The following is a 22,665-nucleotide window of genomic DNA, read 5'->3' as shown; positions in this document are numbered from 1 at the left end:
CGCTAGCTACTACTGTACTTCTTGTGTCGGGGGCAAACAATTAGCAGATGGAAGGAGTGTTTAATAAAAAGTATACAGCCAGCTTCAAAATCAATACTCCATCTGCAGCGCCATTCATGCAAACCCTCCCTACAGCATCGGCCCTTGGGAAACCAGAGAGCTAGGCTACTCTTCCGAAACAGTGTTTCAAAACATAAGCATCTGACGATAGAGCCTATCAATTGACAACACAGCACAATCACTGGAATCACTCTTCTAAAGAGTCTAAAAATAGCCTAGAGATCCCCATGCTTCAGTTTAGACTGACATTCCTCCCGTGCCAATGTTAGTGAGAGTGACAACCCCACTGGACCCGGTCAAACAGTGATGAAGTGGCCAGTGAATGGAAAGCTACATGCCACATTATGTTAGTTACTATACAGGAGAAAAAGAAAAGGAGTAGGGGGATGATCAAGGTCCTTTCTTCCAGTGCACCGTCAGGTTGAGAGAATTGATCCTCCCCTCCCCCTACAGGCAACCAGCCTCTGAATACCAATCACTGAGGTAATTAATAGGAGTTAATGTTGCCTAAGATAGCAGTTTCTCTGAAATGTCTCTGTGAACTCCCATTACTGTTGCCCCCCCGAACATTGTCTCATCAGCAGAAATAAATGAGCTTTTTGAGGAGAGAAGGGGCATGAAAAGAATGGGATCTTATCGGCCCTGGAAAATCCCAACAGAGAAAATTAGATTTGAAAATGATTTAAGGGTAGGACGGTTTCTGTTGTAGTCTTTATTTTTCACTTGTGTGTGCCAACTAACAGTCTGGGGGTTAATAGGTGAAGAGCTATGTGATATGACCTCCTCATGCTCTCCCTATGCAGGAGAAACAGTCTCTGTGAGTAATTCTTCCACTTAATTAGCAAGTTCCCTCATTAAATGGGACTCAGAGAGATAAGCCTAGATAGATGCTGTATTAGGTGGAATGCTAACACAAATACAAACCAATAAGATTATAGGAGCCTGATAATGAGCCCGCTGCGTATAAAGTCCAGAGCCAACCATGACAGAGCGACAAACAAATGACGGATGAACAGGCTTATTCAAAACCAGGAATTAACTGGATTTGTTTCATGCGGGTGAACTGGTTCCTTCACATTACTCCTTAACCCCTAGACCACACATTGCATACAAACTAGGGCTGTGACAATACTAGTATAGCCATGTTTTTTTCCATGGCAAAAATTAACACGAAGCAGGCCAAACTCTTTGTTCCTTTAAAAATCTGATGTATGTAGAATATTGTGTGCTATAGTTTGGCAAATATATGTGTGACTCTGGATAACAACATAATGATGTTTGTTTCCAACATTAGGGCTGTTTTCCGAAAGAAGTTAAATCCACTTCCTGTTTTGTTTCCTTGCCACGACAACAACTAGTATTGCGATAATGGTATAGTCCCAGCCCTAATACAAACTGTGTGGCGTAGGAATGCACCTAACCCTCCCACTCAGAGTCAGTTTGAGAGGACAGTGCCTCAATCAGTCAGAGAGACAAAAGCCAGACGAACCTCCACTGCAGTATTAGTGATTCAGTCATAAACAGATACCAAAGCCCAGAAACAGCCTTCCACACTGAGGGACTGGAATGGACCAAAAGCGCCAAGCCTCTCCTGCTCCAGATCAATGAGAGCAGTCTCCATGGCAGGGCCACCGCTGGCCTGGGTAGCTATTTCTGGAGAGCCAGTGGAAACCATATAGTGAGCCTGAACACAACCCCATCCCCACCCCATTGCGGCTGGCTCCTGTTGTGGACCGGGCAGGGAGAAGAGGACGTGGCCTGCAGCGCAATCAATGGGCAGGTGATTGAACAGCGTGGCAATATTTTTTGCTGTAACGCATTGGGCATCTGTGTGGTTAAAGAACTTTAACATTATCATGGCTAGACTTGCTACAAAGATAAGGAGCCTCTCTGCAGCCTCTCCTCTCTGCTGAGTCCTGAAGGCTCGCCCTTACTGAGGATCAACACATCAGAATGACACTGAATCTCGGGATTTTAGGACTCAGAGAACAATGTTTGAGATAAAGGCTTAACGGAGTAGGAGGACTGTGCGAATCAGAATTCTACTGAAGGTTTGGATAGCCAACTGGAGATGTCAATATTGTTGTTGCAGTTTAATCTGCGTTTGTGTTTTTATTTATTGCAGAGAGAGACACAGAGAGAGACCTCTACCTGTGGGATAGGACGGAGAGGAGAGGTTGGTGGAGAGAGCGATTCGATGACATGGTGTGTTTGCTCTCACAGATCAGAGCTGGCTGTCTGACAAAGCTAACATGACCAGAGAGAAGACTGACAAGAAACCAACAGTAGGGCTGTGAAGGTCTTGGAATTTGATGTTATGGTAAATATGAATCAATACATTAACAAAAGCCAGGTTGAAGAGGATCTGTCACATTTTCCTACTGACAACTTTAACAGAGTTAAAATAAAGATATATGCCTACCTTGTTCTTGTCTGTTGGCTTTTCGGCATATAAAAACATTTAATACAGATCCTATTTTGAAGCACAAAACCAGTCAAACGAAGTCCGATGGGTTTTCTCCCACTTTTCTCGAAATATTTGCATAACATCACTAACCCTGCTGCTGCGGTCATTCGACAGAATTGGCGTATGTTCCTCAAAGAGAGGACGCCGTAATGAGAAAAATAATGTAGCCTACTGAAAACAGGCTTTTTACAAGATTAAATCTTGACAGGAGCATTTGATTCTTATTAAAGAGATGGAGTCCAGACATGCTAATTTTGGAAACCGTTTTGAATGGACATATAGGCCTATAGAGAGAATCAGTGAACACTCACAGCCCCTGTAAAAGCACCTGTCAATCAAAGCAACCAGCGTACACTACCGGTCAAAAGTTTTAGAACACCTACTCTCATTCAAGGGTTTTTCTTTATTTTTACTATTTTCTAGATTGTAGAATAATAGTGAAGACATCAAAACTATTAAATAACACATATGGAATCATGTAGTAACTAAAAAAGTGCTAAACAAATCAAAATATATTTTAGATTTTAGATTCTTCAAAAAGCCACCCTTTGCCTTCATGACAGCTTTGCACACTTGGCATTCTCTCAACCAGCCAAAATAGCAAATATTTCTCCTTCACTTAAAATTTTTATTTTTTTTAACTAGGCCTACTTTAGGCATTACTGAAAGTAGGCTACAAGATAATGAATTGACAAGGAAAGTATGACAGGGACAGCTATGTTATAGTATGAAGATTAAATGTTCAAATCATTAAAATAGAAACCAATACACGCATCATGTCCATAACGTAGTTATTAGCGACACGGATTATCGAGGGGGAGAGTGTTGGAAAGATTGTTTAAATACTGTGAGGAACTATTATAATTTGAATGTTTTGGTTTATTTCATATGTAAAAATGATCGTATGAAATGAACCAAAACTTGTTTCTCACAAGTGTAAGAGGTTTTGAGCTCTGCAAACAACGTTTCCACTCCGAGAATGAGAACAGTGAATTTACTGTAATTATGCAGAGTATTTAATGCATGGACAGAATTTTATGTAACTAAAATGACAGGGATAAAAGGTAAATTGGCTGTTTTACATGGACATTCATAGAAGTACATTGCGAACCGACGCTGTATAGCCTAGGATAATATTCTACTTTGCGGGGATAGGAGGACATCAGTATTTTTGGTCTCGTCTAGGGCATAATATTGGTTAGGACCGGATCAGCATTGGTTAGTGTATAAATTGAGTGAAGATTATGTATCATATTATACCATGCCAAATTGGAGAGGATTGGCGCATTGTCCATTTGACACAACATTAGCTCATTATAGGACTCATAGCAGGAACAACCTTGTTGACTGCTGTTGAATAATTCATGAAGTCAGACACATCAACCTTTTTTAAAAGACCAATTTATTTATTTACTAGCAAGCAACGAAAACGTGCATTGTGTAAAAAAGATTCCACACAAACAATTGTTTTAATGAAGTGCCATAACACTACACACACATACACAGGGACGGCAGGTAGCCTAGCGTTTAGAGCATTGGGCCAGTAACCGAAAGGTTGCAAGATCGAATCCCCGAGCTGACAAGGTAAAAAAATCTGTCGTTCTGCCCCTGAATAAGGCAGTTAACCCACTGTTCCTAAGCCGTCATTGTAAATAAGAATTTGTTCTTAACTGACTTGCCTAGTTAAATAATGGCTAAATAAAAAATAAAAATAAACATTAGCATATTAGCTGCGCAAGCATCCAAGGACAGTTGGAAAGAGGACTAGATGTAGAAAGTTCAAGTTAGCAAAACAATTGCTTATAATCCTTAGTAAACACTCCTGCTATTAGGTGACGTTGACCTACATGAAAATAAAAACAATTCATGAGGGTCTTGATCCATAAAAATCAGTTACACGGTTATTCAATTACCATCGCAGCCATAACCATATGTACAGCTCTCTGCCACTCTCAGACTTAATTCAAAGACAGCACATCGACACCAATATGTCAAATAGCTTAGGTGTATCCAGAGCCTTATGTGGATTTCAGAAGGATTTTCTCATGGCATCTCAACAGTATAGGGATTGGGAAAGCACAGTAGGCTATAAGCATCTTCAATACAGGTATAATGAAAATTCCAATGTAAAGAGCGGCAGCAGCGAGAGCTGAGATACCTGCATACCTGAGCACTACGCCATCAGAGAGATCTATCCCCCCAGAGGACAGCGAGACACACAACTAAACACAGTGGGGAACCTTGAGGGCCATCTAGGCCTTCAGAGAAGGCCTAACGATTGATGAAAATGTAGTTCAATTTATATTTCATCTTTACCAGTTGAATATAAAAAAATATCCAATCAGGATTTTCTTTGGTCTCTGGGTAGAAAAATATCAAGCTTGGTCAGCCAGCCATAGGCTCAGCCTTCAGAAGCTGGACAGAAGGCCTCTAACATTCAACTGTATTAGAGCAGAATTTTCGAGTGACAGCGGAATGAACCAATCACATTTTGACTTGTAAAGGGTGGGACTGTAAAAAAAAAAAAAGTGATGTGTCTAGGCTTTCTCAGAGGCCTACTGACAGCGCAAGAGAAAATCAGTGGTGCAAGCAGTTGTTTTCCCCGCCTAAGGCAAGTAAAGTTAGCTAGCTTGTGTTGTAGTATTTTGACAATAGCGACAGTGGCTGCAGCAGCTGTTATCAACGTCAAGGTGGATGCTGTCGCTAATTTGTTAAAAAAAAAAAAATCGCCCTTTTCAAGATTAACTTTTCATCTTCTTTCAAACTTTATTTACAGATTATCATCTGGTGAGTGGCACTGTTTTTTGTTGCAGCTCGCTTGCTGTTAGTTATCGCTTTGAAAATGACTGAAACATAGTGGCCAAATTGAAACTTCAAATCACCGGTTAGTGCGATTAAGCTGATGAAATATAATTTGCAATCGGAAGTAATAGCTGGTTTGTTCATTTCATTTTTGAAAATGCTTTTGTATTGTTATGATTTCATGGGGCTTACTGGAGTGAATGGACTGCTTATTCTTTAACATGAATTGATGTGTGACTGCTGTCGTCTGTCTATCAGCCGTGTCTATGTGTTCGATCAAAACTGTCCTTTCAGCACAACGAGCCTGTCACCTTTGATGTGACACTGTTGTTGTCACTATTGGTGATTGTGTGATAGCGGCGTTAGGCTACCATAGGTGTTGTAAACAGTGTTTTTTTTTGTCTTGCTGGTCGCATTATTTCATGCGGTGTGTCACGTGTTGTGTCCATTTGTATGCAGCGCGGCCAGGCCTGTTTGATTCATTCATGATGTCATCAAAAAGCATCGCTCCTCCTTCACTACAACTACAATGGTCCGACTACAGAAGATATCATGTTTTCTGTTCTCTTCTTGATTTTTGGTTTGTTTGAGACAACGTATTGGAAGATTTTTGGTCCCTCTGAAGCCCTAGGTCCTATAGTCACGGTTCGCCACTGACTAAACAGCCCCACATCTGTTTAGCTCACCATCAGACAGGCCTGCCTGCCATCTCTCTAGATCTGGGTTGCATAATACCTCCCAACTTTGGCAGCATGTCTCCCTGATTGTTAATGAGCAGCCGGACCTGTCTGGTCTGATGTGCTGCTCTGCATGTTGTGATCTGATCCTACCACAGATGCAAAACTTGGTTTCTCACTATGGATAAGATACATTTTCCATTCACCACCAAGCCTAGAAACTGCTGCTGGGCATTGTTGATGAGGTCCATTTTTCATTTCACAATTAAATCGCCCACTGTGCCAATAGCACACTTATTATAATGTACGAGTCAGTCAACACCGTTCACTTTAATATTGTTTTACTTTAGATACTGTATTCTAGTCATAGCTCATTCTATTTAACTACTGTTATACAAACCTTTCCGATTCACATAAACGTCCATACACACACCATTCACATACATATTGAGTGAAAAGCAAGAGCAGCAGCATAAATTATACATGTAAGCCATCTGCATTGTGAATTCACATGGATTTAAGATAATTCATATGAACTCCTTAAAGTCAATAAAACCCAGAGAGAACTAAATCAATGGCACACAACGGCTGGCGGACCAGAATTTCCTCGTGATTAGAGTGCCAGCCAGCCCAGCCAGCGCTCAGGCGCTAACACTTTGACGTAATTAATCCTCCAGCTCTCCGTGCCTCCTGTCAGCAGGTAGAATAGTCTGACAGCAGCCTCTGTCCCCTCAGACAAAGACTAAAAAGGTGTGTTCCCTGGCCAAGAGTGTGTGAACTGTGAACTGATATTGAACCATTCTTCCTCCCTATGGAGAGGGGGAGGAGAGAGAGGACAGAGGGATGGAGGGGGGGGGACCCTAAGAGAACAGGAGTATGAAGATTGAGAGAATCTCAATAGAAGAAGCGCAATAACACATTTCTAATATTAAAAAAAGGTGCAATATGTGAAAAGCGCGCCGCCATTTCCTGGTTGCTGAAATTCCAACTTGACAGCTGTGGGAAGCATTGGAGTCAACATTGGCCAACATCCCTGTGGAACACATGACACCTTGTAGAGTCCATACCGTCGGTGAATGGAGGCTGTTCTGAGGGAAAAAGCGGGGTGCAATTCAAAATTAGGAAGGTGTTCATTATGTTTTATACACTGTGTTTAACTCACATTTCTATGTCAATTTGGTCGGGGCGCCCAAAAGGTTACATACTGCAGCTTTAATTTATTGTAAAGTTATGCACATCTATCCAAAATGTGTGCATGGCTACATAATTACCTGGGGCAACACATGGGAGGTAGAAACTAATTCCAGTCGTTCAACATTAACTTATAGAAGAAATCATACTCCCTCATCTACATTGAGCCTCCTTCCCTCACACACTCACTGTCAGTCGTGCAATGGTTGCAGTGCACTTTTTGGATCGAGTTAAACATGCTGCATTCAACTGCCTTACATGATGCCATTATATTGTTATGTGCTATTATACTATTGATCATTCTTAACTTATTTTTCCTTTTAATTACGTAGAAGAAATTACCACATTCACACGTTTATTTGGGGACAAAAGGCAGGAAAATTAACAATAGCTAGCTTAAATACATCCAGCTTATATGGACCCACAAAAACGAATAATCACATCACGCAAGCCATTTCACTTATCCTGGTATTTAAGCTAAGCAAAGAGGAAGTAATAATGGAATATACTTCTTTCAATAGTAATGGAGCTTGGAGCTTTGGAATAAAATGACAGGCGAGCAGTCATTTGCAAAAAGTCTTAAAAGGGATTTGCATTCTCAATGTTAACTCTTCAAGACCTATAACTCAAGCAAAAGGAAAAAAAGATTTCTACGCTAATACTAGGCCCATGTGTGAATCCCTCCTCACTGGTGCACCTAGTCTGGAGAGGGGAGAGGTTCTGGCTGGTGCATAGCTTCCTGCTGGGGCATAAGCTTCCTGTACATAGGACTAGAGATGGCTATAGAAGGACATTCAGAGATACAACTTTTTAAGCAATTAAGTGTTAAATGAGGCCTATGGCCATTTAACAACAACAAAAAAAATTACATGGAGGAAATGAAAGTCTCCTTGCGGTCAGATGGTGAGAAGGGGGCCAGAGAAAAAGAGGAACAGAGAAGGAGAGATAAATCCCCACTTTCAATACCTAGCACTGCCTCAAGTCAGGATCATTAAACTGGCTTCTAATTGATGAGAAGATGCCAAGGCATCCCATGGACACAAGGACACAGGATAACGACCTGAAAGTCTTCCTTCCTCTCAGAGTACGGAGAGGAGGATTATTCATAAATGAAGAAGAGCCTTGCACTTAGCCGCTTCCTGTACTGCAGTCTCAGTCAAACCAGGGACCTCCGTCCTTCAGAACAAAAAACACCCAAGGGAAGAACATTTTTCTGGCTATCATAACAATCTAAAGCTTTGGCTAGCAATTACTCTACTCAATGACAGAAATAGTGACGCTTTCTTAGAGGGAAGGTTTTCTCAACTGAGATCCTAAGTATCATTAGACTGCTGTGGTATAGAGACGTAGATCATGAAGCCAGAGCGTTAATAAGTAGACCTAGGCTAATTAAAATAATATCCTACATGGATAATCTGGGTGATAGCTAACTAAATATTCATTGTCTAGGAGGGCTGTAATTGAGGAATCCCTCAGTTGCCACCATGAGAGAAGACACACGGATACGCTCTAAGGGCTGGGAAAAGGTTGAAACTTTCCGGATCTCCGATGCACGCATGTTCATTGAGATTTCCCAGCGACCTTGACATTTCATTTTCCACTAACAGCAAAGTCATTTTTGTGGTACAAGCTCCGGGCTGGCTTGTGTCAATGGCGTCCCCTGGCTACGTAAAAACCTGTCACAATCACATTCACAGGCTGTCATAATAATAAGAACTAAAACTCTTGGAAAAGGTCCACTTGAAAGTTCCCTTTGGAATTACCTAGATTTCTGCTTAAAATTGGCCATACAATTTGATCTGATCTTCATCTAAGTCACAACAAGAAACAGTCTGCTTAAAATAATAACACAAACAATAAGTTTATGTCTTTAATGAACACAGTGTAAACATTCCCAGTGCATGGTGGGAAAAAGTATGTGAACCCTTGGATTTAATAACTGGTTGACCCTTCTATTGAAGCAACCTCAACCAAACATTTTCTGTAGTTGCGGATCAGACCTGCACAACGGTCAGGAGGAATGTTGGACCATTCCTCTTCACAAAACGGTCTCAGTTCAGCAATATTCTTGTGAAGTCTAGTGTGAACCGCTCGAGGTCATGCCACTGCATCTCAATCGGGTTGAGGTCAGGACTGACTGGGCCACTCCAGAAGGCATATTTTCTTCTGTTGAAGATTTACTCCTGTGTTTTGGGTCGTTGTCCTGTTGCATAACCCAACTTCTGTTGAGCTTCAATTGGCGGACAGAAAGCCTAACATTCTCCTGCAAAATGTCTTGATAAACTGAGGAATTCATTTTTCCGTCAATGATAGCAAGCTGTCCAGGCCGAGGCAGCCCCAAACCATGATGCTCCCTCCACCATACTTTACAGTTGGGATTAGGTTTTGATGTTGGTGTGCTGTGCCTTTTTTCTCTCCACACAGTGTTATGTGTTTCTTCCAAACAACTCAACTGTAGTTTCAGCTGTCCACAGAATATTTTGCCAGTAGCACTGTGGAACATCGAGGTGCACTTTTGCAAACTTCAGACGCGCAACAATGTTTTTTTGGACAGTGATGACTTCTTTTGTGGTGTCCTCCCATGAACACCATTCTTGTTTAGTGTTTTACGTATCGTAGACTCGTCAGAGATACAAGCATGTTCCAGACATTTCTGTAAGTCTTTAGATGATACTCTAGGATTCTTCTTTACCTCATTGAGCATTCTGTGCAATTATCTTTGCAGGACAGCCACTCCTAGAGAGTAGCAACAGTGCTGAACTTTCTCAATTTCTAGACAATTTGTCTTACCGTGGACTGATAAACAATCAAGGCTTTTAGAGATACTTTTGCAACCCTTTATAGCTTTATTCAAGTCAACAACTCTTAATCTTAGGTCTTCTGAGATCTCTTTTGTTCGAGGCATGGTTCACATCAGGCAATGCTTTTTGCGAATAGCAAACTCAAATTTTGTGAGTGCTTCGTATACGACAGGGCAACTCTAACCAACATCTCATCTCATTGAGAAGTCATTAGCCTAGGGGTTAACATACTTTTTCCTACACTGTGAATGTTTAAACGATGTATTCAATATAGAAAAGAAAAATACAATTACTTGTGTGTTATTAGTTTAAGCACACTTAGATGGTCAGATTAATTTTTAGGATCAATTTATGCAGAAATCCAGGTAATTCCAAAGGGTTAACATGCTTTTCCTTGCCAGTGTATATATATATATATATATATATATATATATATATATATATATATATATATATATATACACACACACAGCTGTGAAAAAGTATTTGCCCCCTTCCTGATTTATTTTTTTGCACATCACACAAATATTTTAGATCAAAAATGTTTAAATATTACACAAAGATAACTTAACTGCATTTTGTGTTTACTTGGGTTATGATTTTATTAAGGGAAAAAAGCTATCCGAACCTTCATGGCCCTGTGTGAAAAAGTAATTGCCCCCTAAACCTAATAACTGGTTGTGCCACCCTCAGCAGCAACAACTGCAATCAAGTGTTTGCGATAAATGGCAATGAGTCTTTCACATCACTGTGGAGGAATTTTGGCCCACTCTTCTTTGCAGAATTGTTTTAATTCAGCCACATTGGAGGGTTTGAGCATGAACCGCCTTTTTAAGGTCAGGCCACGGCATCTCAATCGGATTCAAGTCCGGACTTTGACTAGGCCACTCCAAAACCTTCATTTTGTTTTTTTTAAGCCATTCAGAGGTGGATTTGCTGGTGTGTTTTGGATCATTGTCCTGCTGCAGAATCCAAGTGCGCTTCAGCTTGAGGTCACGAACTGATGGCCGGACATTCTCCTTCAGGATTTTTTTGTAGAGAGCAGAATTCATGGTTCCATCAATCACAGCAAGTCGTCCAGGTCCTGAACCAGCAAAGCAGCCCCAGACCATCGCACTACTACCACCATATTTGACTGTTGGTATGATGTTCTCTTTCTGAAATGCTGTGTTACTTTTACGCCAAATGTAACGGGACGCACACCTTCCAAAAAGTTAAACTTTTGTCTCATCAGTCCACAGAATATTTTCCCAAAAGTCTTGGGAATCATCAAGGTTGTTTTTTGCTAAAAGTGAGACGAGCCTTTGATATTTTTGATCAGCAGTGGTTTTCGCCTTGGAACTGCCATGGATGCCATTTTTGCCCTGGAACTGCCATGGATGCCATTTTTGCCCAGTCTCTTTCTTATGGTTGAGTCATGAACACTGACCTTAACTGAGGCAAGTGAGGCCTGCAGTTCTTTAGATGTTGTTGTGGGTTCTTTTGTGACCTCTTGGATAAGTCGTCGCTGCGCTCTTGGGGTAATTTTGGTAGGCCGGCCACTCCTGGGAAGGTTCACCACTATTCCAAATTTTCTCCATTTGTGGAAAATGGCTCTCACCGTGGTTCGCTGGAGTCCCAAAGCTTTAGAAATGGCTTTGTAACCCTTTCCAGAGTGATAGATGTCAATTACTTTGTTTCTCATCTGTTCCTGAATTTCTTTGGATCGTGGCATGATGTCTTGCTTTTTGAGATCTTTTGGCCTACTTCACTTTGTCAGACAGGTTCTATTTAAGTGATTTCTTGATTCAACAGGTTCGGCAGTAATCAGGCCTGGGTGTGGCTAGTGAATTTGAACTGAATTTGAACAAAAAATGTGATTAACCACAGTAAATTCATGATTTAACAAGAGGGGACAATTATTTTGTCACATGAAGGTTCGGATAGTTTTTTCCCCTTTATAAATAAAATTATCACTTAACTGCATTGTGTGTTTACTTGGGTTATCTTTGTGTAATATTAAAATTAGTTTGATGATCTGAAACATTTAAGTGTGACAAATGTGCCAAAAAATTAAAAATAAGAAATCAGGAAGGGGGCACAGCACTCTTTCACAGCACTGTGTGTGTATATATATGGTTATTTCCCTCATTAAAATGCAAATCAATTTCTAACATTTTTTACATGCGTTTTTCTGGATTTTTTGTTGTTATTCTGTCTCTCACTGTTCAAATAAACCTACCATTAAAATTATAGATTGATCATTTCTTTGTCAGTGGGCAAATGTACAAAATCAGCAGGGGATCAAATACTTTCCCCCCCCCTCACTGTATATATATATATATAAAAATAATTTTTATATTTAACCTTTATTTAATTAGGCAAATCAGTTCAGAACAAATTGTAATTTACAATGACGGCCTACCAAAAGGCCTCCTGCGGTGATGGGGGCTGGGATAATAAAAAAATGAAAAGCACACATCACGACAAGATAGATCTCTCTTTATGTAGTGATGTGGTGTCTAAGACAACACAGCATGGCAGCAGCACAACATGGCAGCAGCACAAAACATGGTACAAATATTATTGGGCACAGACAACAGCAAAGGCAAGAGGGAGAGACAATAATACATCACAAGAAGCAGCCACAACTGTCAGTAAGAGTGTCCATGATTGAGTCTTTGAATGAAGAGATGGAGATAAACTGTCCAGTTTGAGTGTTTTTGTGGCTCGTTCCAGTCCACTAGCTGCAGCGAACTGAAAAGAGGAGCGACCCAGGGATGTGTGTGCTTTGGGGACCTTTAACAGAATGTGACTGGCAGAACGGGTGTATGTGGAGGATGAGGAGGTATCTCAGGGGGGAGTGAGGCCTAAGAGGGTTTTATAAATAAGCATCAACCAGTGGGTCTTGCGTCGGGTACACAGAGATTGACAGTTTACAGAGGAGTGTAGAGTATATACAGAGCCTTCGGAAAGTATTCAGACCCCTTGACTTTTCCAAATTTTGTTACAGTACAGCCTTATTCTAAAATCTATTAAATTGTTTCCCCCCCATCAATCTACACACAATACCCCATAATGACAAAGCAGAAAGAGGTTTTTAGAAATGTTTGCAAATTTACAAAAATAAAAAACAGAAATATCAGATTTACATAAGTATTCAGACGCTTTACTCAGTACTTTGTTGAAGAACCTTTGGCAGCGATTGCAGCATCGAGTCTTCTTGGGTATGACGCTACAAGCTTGCCACACCTGTATTTGGGGAGTTTCTCCCATTCTTCTATGCAGATCCTCTCAAGCTCTGTCAGGTTGGAAGGGGAGCGTTGCTGCACCGCTATTTTAAGGTCTCTCCAGAGATGTTAGATTGGGTTCAAGTCCAGGCTCTGGCTGAACCACTCAAAGACATTCAGAGACTTCTCCCGAAGCCAGTCCTGCGTTGTCCTGTTGGAAGGTGAACCTTCATCCCAGTCTGAGGTCCTGAGAGCTCTGGAGCAGGTTTTCATCGAGGATCTCCCTGTACTTTGCGCCGTTCATATTTGTTCAATCCTGACTAGTCTCCCAGTCCCCGCTGCTGAAAAACATGCCCACAGCATGATGCTGCCACCACCATGCTTCACCGTAGGGATGGTGCCAGGTTTCCTCCAGACATGACGCTTGGCATTCAGGCCAGAGTTCAATCTTGCTTTCATCAGACCAGAGAATCTTGGTTCTCATGGTCTGAGAGTCCTTTAGGTGCCTTTTGGCAAACTCCAAGCGGGCTCTCATGTACCTTTTACTGGGGACTGGCTTCTGTCTGGCCACACTATGATAAAGATCTGATTGGTGGAGTGCTGCAGAGATGGCTGTCCTTCTGGAAGGTTCTCCCATCTCCACGGAGGAACTCTGGAGCTCTGTCAGAGAGGCAACTGGGTTCTTGGTCACCTCCCTGACCAAGGCCCTTCTCCCCCGATTGCTCAGTTAGGCCGGGTGGCCAGCTCTAGGAAGAGTATTGGTGGTTCCAAACATCTTCCATTTAAGAATGGAGGCCACTGTTTTGGGGACCTTCAATGCTGCAGACATTTTTTGGTACCCTTCCCCAGATCTGTGCCTCGACAATCCTGTGCCGGAGCTCTACGAACAATTCCTTCGACCTCATGGCTTGGTTTTTGCTCTGACATGCACTGTCAACTGTGGGACCTTATACAGACAGGTGTGTCCCTTTCCAAATAATGTCCAATCAATTGAATTTACCACAGGTGGACTCCAATCAAGTTGTCAAATCATCTCAAGCAGTGGTGTAAAGTACTTAAGTAAAAATACTTAAGTCGTTTTTGGGGTATCTGTACTTAACTTTAAAAAAAAAATGACAACTTTTACTTCACTACATTCCTAAAGAAAATAATGTACTTTTTACTTCATTTTCCCTGACAACCAAAAGGACTCGTTACATTTTGAATGCTTAGCAGGACAGGAAAATTATCCAATTCACAAACTAAACAAGAGAACATCCTGGTCATCCCTACGGCCTCTGATCTGGCGGACTGACAAAACACAAACACTTGTAAATGATGTCTGAGTGTGCCCCTGGCTATCCATAAATAAATAAAAAAAGAAGAAAATGGTTCCATCCGGTTTGTTTAATATAGGGAATTTGAAATGTATACTTTTACTTTCAATTCTTAAGTATATTTGAGCAATTACATTTACTTTTGATACTTAAGTATATTTAAAATCAAATACTTTTACAATTTTACTCAAGTAGTATTTTACTGGGTGACTTTCACTTTTACTTGAGTAATTTTCTAATAATTTATCTATACTTTTACTCAAGTATGACAATTGGGTACTTTTTCCACCACTGATCAAGGACGATCAATGGAAACAGGATGCACCGGAGGTCAATTTTGAGTCTCATTGCAAAGGGTCTAAATTTCTATGTAAATAAGGTATTTCAGATATAGATATAGATAGATCTATATATATATCTATGCAAACATTTCTAAAATCCTTTTCTCGCTTTGTCATTATGGGTTATTGTGTTTAGATTAGAGGTCGACCGACTATGATTTTTCACTGCCGATACCGATTATTGGAGGACCAAAAACCCCGATACCGATTAAACCGGACGTTTTTTTTATTTGTAATAATGACAATTACAACAATACTGAATGAACACTTATTTTAACTTCATATAATACATAAATACTATCAATTTAGCCTCAAATAAATAATGAAACATGTTCAATTTGGTTTAAATAATGCAAAAACAAAGTGTTGGAGAAGAAAGTAAAAGTGCAATATGTGCCATGTAAAAAAGCTAACGTTTAAGTTCCTTGCTCAGAACATGAGAACATATGAAAGCTGGTGGTTCCTTTTAACATGAGTCTTCAATATTCCCAGGTAAGAAGTTTTAGGTTGTAGTTATTATAGGAATTATAGGACTATTTCTCTCTATACGATTTGTATTTCATATACCTTTGACTATTGGATGTTCTTATAGGCACTTTAGTATTCAAGTGTAACAGTATAGCTTCCGTCCCTCTCGTCGCTCCTACCTGGGCTCGAACCAGGAACACATTGACAACAGCCACGCTCGAAGCAGTGTTACCCATGCAGAGCAAGGGGAACAACTACTCCAAGTCTCAGAGTGAGTGACATTTGAAACGTTAATAGCGCGCACCAGGCTAACTAGCTAGCCATTTCACATCGGTTACACCAGCCTAATCTTGGGAGTTGATAGGCTTGAAGTCATAAACAGCGCAATGCTTGAAGAATTGCGAAGGGCTGCTGGCAAAACGCACGAAAGTGCTGTTTGAATGAATGCTTACGAGCCTGCTAGTGCCTACCACCACTCAGTCAGACTGCTCTATCAAATATCAAATCATAGACTTAATTATAATATAATAAACACAGAAATACGAGCCTTAGGGCATTAATATGGTCGAATCCGGAAACTATCATCTCGAAAACAAAACGTTTATTTTTTCAGTGAAATACCGAACCGTTCCGTATTTTATCTAACGGGTGGCATCACTAAGTCTAAATATTCCTGTTACATTACATAACATTGAAGGTTGTGCAATAGTTACGTAAAATTCTGGCAAATTAGTTCACAACGAACCAGGCGGCCCAAACTGTTGCATATACCCTGACTCTGCGTGCAATGAACGCAAGAGAACTGACACAATTTCACCTGGTTAATATTGCCTGCTAACCTGGATTTCTTTTAGCCAAATATGCAGGTTTAAAAATATATACTTCTGTGTATTGATTTTAAGAAAGGCATTGATGTTTATGGTTACAGTCATGCAACGATTGTGCTTTTTTCGCAAATGCGCTTTTGTTAAATCATCCCCCGTTTGGCGAAGTTGGCTGTCTTTGTTAGGAAGAAATAGTATTCACACAGCTCGCAACGAGCCAGGCGGCCCAAACTGCTGCATATACCCTGACTCTGTTGCAGAGGTGACACATTTTCCCTAGTTAAAAGAAATTCATGTTAGCAGGCAATATTAACTAAACATGCACGTTTAAAAATAAATACTTGTGTATTGACGTTTATGGTTAGGTACACGTTGGAGCAACGACAGTCCTTTTTTGCGAATGCGCACCGCATCGATTATATGCAACGCAGGACAGGCTAGATAACTACACATGGTTGATGATGTTACTAGTTTAACTAGTGATTATGATTGATTGATTGTTTTTTATAAGATAAGTTTAATGCTAGCTAGCAACTTAACTTGGCTTCTTACTGCATTCGCGTAACAGGCAGGCTCCTCATGGAGTGCAATGTAAAGCAGGTGGTTAGAGCGTTGGACAAGTTAACCGTAAGGTTGCAAGATTGAATCCCCAAGCTGACAAGGTAAAAATCTGTCGTTCTGCCCTTGAACAAGGCAGTTAACCCACCGTTCCTAGGCCGTCATTGAAAATAAGAATGTGTTCTTAACTGACTTGCCTAGTTAAAAAATATTATAAAAAATAAATATATGTATAAAAATAGAACAGATTGGGGGGAAAAATGAAAAGTTTGAACGATAAAATATTAAATAATTACATTTTTTTTTTAAGTTAAATAAATCGGTGGCCAAAAATACCGATTGGTATGAAAACTTGAAATCGGCCCTAATTAAATCGGCCATTCCGATTAATCGGCCGACCTCTAGTTTAGATTGATGAGGAACATGTTTATTTTATCCATTTTAGAACACGGCTGTAAAAAAGGGAAGTCTGAATACTTTCCTAATGCACTGAACATATACGAACACATATTTCCACGCTATGAGGTTGGAATAATACTGTAAAATTGTGAAAATGATCATGTATGAGGTTTTTAAAAAGACTGGCTGAAATTTCCGCCTGTTTTGTTGTGATGCTGTTTTGGCCTTCCATGGTGACATCACCATGTGGTAAATGAGTTAGTAGACCAATAAGAAAGAGTTCCAAACCTCCCTGCCAATAACATCTAATTTTCAGTTTTCCCCTCCCCACTCCCAGACAGTCGTAGCAACATTCTTGCTTGAGAAGTTGCTAAAAAGTTGTTTATTTTTGACCATTTTAATAGAAAACAATCAGATACTTAATTTTTATCTAGAAATAATTTAATATGGAGATATTAACTGATTCAATGGACCTTTAACACTCCGTGAACCTATTGTCTCTGTGTAGCCTCAAGAGCAGCTGGTCTCTACACGCCCTCACTCTATCACTGTCCCATTTAGCCAGCCTCTCTCCACTGCTCTCAGCGCCCTTCTCACTCCCTGTGATTCTAAGTACGGCGGTGGGGTGTGGTGGAGTGGGGCCAGGGCAGCTGAGAGCTGGGGGCACTGGGGCAGACACTTCATCAGTAGCAGGTAGGGGTCCTGGCTGCAGTAGAGGGAGAAGAGAAAGGGAGCACCCACACAGCATCTTACTCATCTTGCTCAGGTTCTGGCACTCCTATTTAAATCTACCTCGCATAGGGGGTAGAGCTACAGGTGCTACTGGGGCTAAACTTCAGAATCAAGTCACGCACAGACCACTCAATCCAGCTCGATCTGTGTCTTTCATTTGCAGAGTTGCAAAGTCAATACAGCCAAAATGACATCCAAATAAGCACCATGTACAATCTGCATAAATGTTCCTCCATCTTCTTATCGGCATGTCATTGTGTTCTGTTGGAGAGGTCTCCCATCATATTGGGGACCATCTTCCCCCCACTCCCCGGGGCCGAAAGAACATCCTACTCATCATACTGGGGCCTCTGAACATGCCTTGCATTTTTCCATCACAAGATGAGATGTGTGAAACAACATTACATAATTCTTTTCATACCCAGAGTACAGCGAATTTAATTTCAAGTCATCTGGAAAAAGTCAATAATTCAACAGCGATTAATCTGTGTGTGGAGGACGACGTGGAGCAGCATGTATCAAGCTGTGTTATAAGGAGATTTCTTTAATGCAAGCTTTGAGGATCCAACAAAAGACTAACCCCGGGTGTCGTCCGTAACACTAAATTACTTTTAGCCGGGATTTGAAAATGCATTTTCATGGCAGTTAGTTACGGATTACATGTAGGGATATATTCTCCGCTCAGGAACCGTGGCAACACTTCAAGCTTTGCTGGAACGACGTAGATCTAAATTTGTCATCGCTACAGGATATTTGTTCCCCGTCACCCGGGTAGTTTATAGGTCAATATAATCTTTAATCAAACAGTGTAGTCGCTGTTCGCTCTGAGGTAGAAGAACTGAATAACAGCTCTAAATCCATCCCAAATGCAGCCTGCAACTAGGAGTACACTACGGACAGGGACTAACAGTAACACACCGTGCCACAGTGTTTTGAAGTACGGTGTGGACTCCCAGGTGTGGCATCTTTAAAAGAAGATACCATTTCTCATCTGGTGCCCTCTAGAAAACAACATGTCAATGTAAAACAAGTTAGACCAGAGTAGAGTATGATGTACAGTCCTGTGGATGAGAGAAGTCAGTTTACTCTAGGATGGTATACGAACGTCAGTCTTTGACGGTTCCGAGATCGCAATAGTCAATCATAAGTAAATAGCATTATATTGGCTGTTATTGCTGTGTATACACAGTACATCTAGCTTATTTCATATGACAGATCTATATAGATTGCATGTAATTTACCTCATATCACAGACATAGATAACTGGTAGAACAAACCAGATACCGCATGATTACACTGTGCTCTTGTCCATGGGGTAGTTTGGAACAAAACCTAGCCCATGGCCTCTAACACTGTTCTTACGGTGAGATGGTTATGGTTTGTCGCTTTGTGCCTTTTCACAGCCAAAGGCTTGGGGTTTTTCCTCGAGACATCAGTCCTGTTACTACTGTATAAGCCAACACCCAGAGGATGTATAGCCACAGCGACACAGCGACAGCCACAGCGACACCAGGATCATTGAGCCTCTGCTTAGTCCTCTGTTCAAGACTAACCTTGAGGGGGATTGTTTATGTAACACAGTCAGCACAATACACCGTCCACACCTTTTAGGTAGGCCAACTGAGAAAGCACAACATTATCCTGCTATGACTGGGAAAAGCCTCATAAGAGCCCTGAAAATAGATTTCAGCGAATGATTTGACAATCTAATTCAATCAAGTATAATTTTTGTGCGACGTGTCCTTGGTTTCTACATTATTATAAACGTATTCCAATGTCTAAGCTAAGTGCTGAATAAAAAAAAAGACATTCGACCCACATGCAGTGCCTCTGTTCTATTCTCCCCTTGTTTCATTGAAGTGCCAATGAAAGAGTTTTTGATGGTCTGCATAAAGAACATCCATATCGATCCAATCTGGCAAAAATATTGCAGAGCTAAAAAGACGGACTCCTCAAAATGTTGTCGGTCTCGTCTCCACTCGTGACATTAGAACTGAGCTCTATATTACAAGAAGATTGTGCCAGGCGAGGAGATAAAACTAAGTGTCAATGGAATCTCCATTTTCAAGATAACAGTCCTATAGTTTCTCTATCTCAGAGAGAGAAACTGTGTGTGTGTGCGTCTTGTTCTTCTGTCCTCGTGGGGACCTGAAATCCCCAAAAGTCACCACAAGGATAGTAAAACAAGGAAAAATCCACGAGGATAGAAAAAGAAGTGTGTGGCGTTTATTCTAATACCCAAATGAACATTAGTATTTGAATACTTGTGTGAATATACATTTTTGTGAGAAAACAAATGCCTATTTTAACACGTGTAGCTTGTTTTTGTTGGCCAATCAAAGTGGCAAAGAGGCTCAATGTGTAGCAAGTGGAGTGAGAGTTCACTAACGCAATGCAAGATGGAATAAAGTTACAGAATTAAAATGTTAGCGAATTGAGAAGTAGTAGGCCACAACGAGCAACCAAAAGGTAGATTGTTGTTTTATCTGAATGGGGTTGGGGAGGTAGCCTCAATTATCCTAGCTAGCTACAGCTAGCTGGACAGATGACATTTTAAACAATGCTTTTTCTGATAAAAGCTAGTTCATCGCATCCGCCGTGGAGCCCAGTTTCATAATATGACCATATTTCCAAGCTGCTTGTCATCGTTTTGAAGTAATCACGAAAAAACAGGCCTTCTTTTAGGTCATTTTTCACCCTGCCAGCTCCTATTAGTTCTATTGAGCATCGTGGCACCAACTCGCCTTCCGAACGTTCTATTCCCAGCTTATTGTTTTACGTCACAATGGTTTGCTATTGTTGGCAATGAGACCTGCTCACGTTGTTAAAAGTTCAAATGCAAACAAAAAAATACTCATGGAACTCTGAGGTCGTCCTATTGATTCCTATAGGGGAAATATAGTAATGTCTGTCTATTTCGCCAAATATCTTGCAATGTGTTTATTTAGATTTTTTTCTAGTCGGACGTCATTTTAAAATCATGCGAATCTCCTCTTTCTAATTATGTAAATCTGGGCAGTGAGCTTGGTTGTCATCAAATGCTAGCCCCAAAATGTTTGGCCTTGGAACGCTGAGCTCCCCCCATTGTTTTCCTATGGAGAGGCTTGCCGGTCTATTTCGCTAAATATCTCACCATGCGTATATTTAGATTTTTTCAAGTTGGGCACCATTTCAATCAGGAGAACCTCCTCTTTGTAATTATGTATGTCTGGGCAGCGAGCTCTTTTGTCATCGATCACTAGACTAGAAATAGTCAGAAGTTTACATTTTTCCCCCTACTTTCATTACACAGACATAAGCATAGTTGACACCATCGAGGTGCAGATGTTTACTTTCTACACAAGTAATTGTTTTCCAGTTTTGTCCGACGAACAGATTGTAGTGGTAAAATAAAAAAGGGATACATTTTTCTGTGCATTTTAGGCGAAATGGAATTCTAAGCATCAATCCAGTCAAAACAGGCTCCGAACGTTCGATTCCATTCATTTGCTATGGGCTCGCGCTTGTGTTCCAGCTTAGCCAATGTTCTTTTGCTGTTTTTTTTGACTTGGGTAAATTTTAACTCGTTCTATTGTCCAGCCTCTCTCTAGGCTACTTCAGTCAAGACAGGCACTGTTATATGTGATGATAAATAACATTGTGGCTGCTACAAGTTAGCTTGTCTTGGCTGTAGCTGAGTTGCCGTGGCTACAGTGACACTCCCTCCGTCTGCTCGCTCCAAGCCCCTTTACAGCTGCAGCAATAGAGTACCAGCCTCTCTCCCTCACGCAGCAGTGATCAGGTTTAAATAAATAAATGTAACAAAACAAACTACGTTTAATAAAGAAAATCGTGTATTTCGAATATCCGGACTTAGGGCAAAAATTCATGATACTATTTGAATAGTAAAATTGTTTAAAAACCCCTTCCCTAGTATGTGCGTGTGTGAACACTGTTAGCTTTGCTCTGGGAGAGAGAGTCGGGGCCATGAGCAGCATGAGGGTCGGACAGAGTGCTGGCGCAAAGTGCAGAGAGAGATAAGAAAAGTCGATATGTAACAATTATCTGGAGTACTCCAGTGACTGGAGGAGTTCTCCTCTCTCGCTGCTACACTATTTATACAGACAGTACAGTCCTCTCGGCTGCTCTTTCTCAAACCATGAAAGTCATCTGGTGATTGTTGATAGCTGGGTCATGATACTACAAGGCCAGAGTTTTAGTGTGACAGTGACGGGCATTTTCTACCTGGATCACATCAGTTCACTGACAGTATCTCAAAACAAAAGTCCTAGCAGGTGGTATAATTAAGATGGTGTATTGGCATCATTATACATTCATCTCCAAGAAATCTAAACACACACACACACGGCTTAATAGGGCGGTCTACACACAGCAATCAATAAGCTGAAGTTTTTGTCACGGTCATATTCAGCAACAGAGGACAAATAGGCAACAGTAAACAGTGGGTTGCGCTTCTTGCGCGTTACACTCCAATGTACTAAAGACTTTCTGAGTGTGTAATAGTCCTGTCTGCTCTCTTATCATGTGAATGTTGTTGTTGTTGAATACTGTTATCAAAATCAGTTCACGTTTGCATCACATACAAATATTCCAGACAAATAACATCCTCTCTGTGATTTATGTTTACAAGGTGGGTGGGAAAGCCTTTTAGGACAGTTCTCCGCTCTGTATCGCTCTTTAATTTATCTACCAGCCAGGGAATATGATGAAACCGCGTGAACAGAGAGAGCGTGAAAGAACAGAAACACAACAGCCTAATTATGGATTTGTCTGACTGCTTAAAGGAGAGAGAGAATCACAACCAACTCACACACAAAATC

The 22,665-nt window shown here is 40.8% G+C and overlaps 1 protein-coding gene across 2 annotated transcripts in view; it reads right to left on the bottom strand.

Moving 5' to 3' along the window:
* Positions 1-22,665, bottom strand: part of LOC106563476 (poly [ADP-ribose] polymerase tankyrase-1) — a 118,403-nt gene that overhangs the window by 78,685 nt on the left and 17,053 nt on the right. The gene's annotated exons all lie outside the window — the stretch shown is intronic.

Source organism: Salmo salar, chromosome 01 (genome assembly GCF_965601325.2).
Source record: "Salmo salar chromosome 01, fSalSal1, whole genome shotgun sequence".
NCBI lineage: Eukaryota > Metazoa > Chordata > Actinopteri > Salmoniformes > Salmonidae > Salmo > Salmo salar.
The sequence above is the reverse complement of the archived record's forward strand: the minus strand, read 5'-3'. Positions and strand labels throughout refer to the sequence as shown.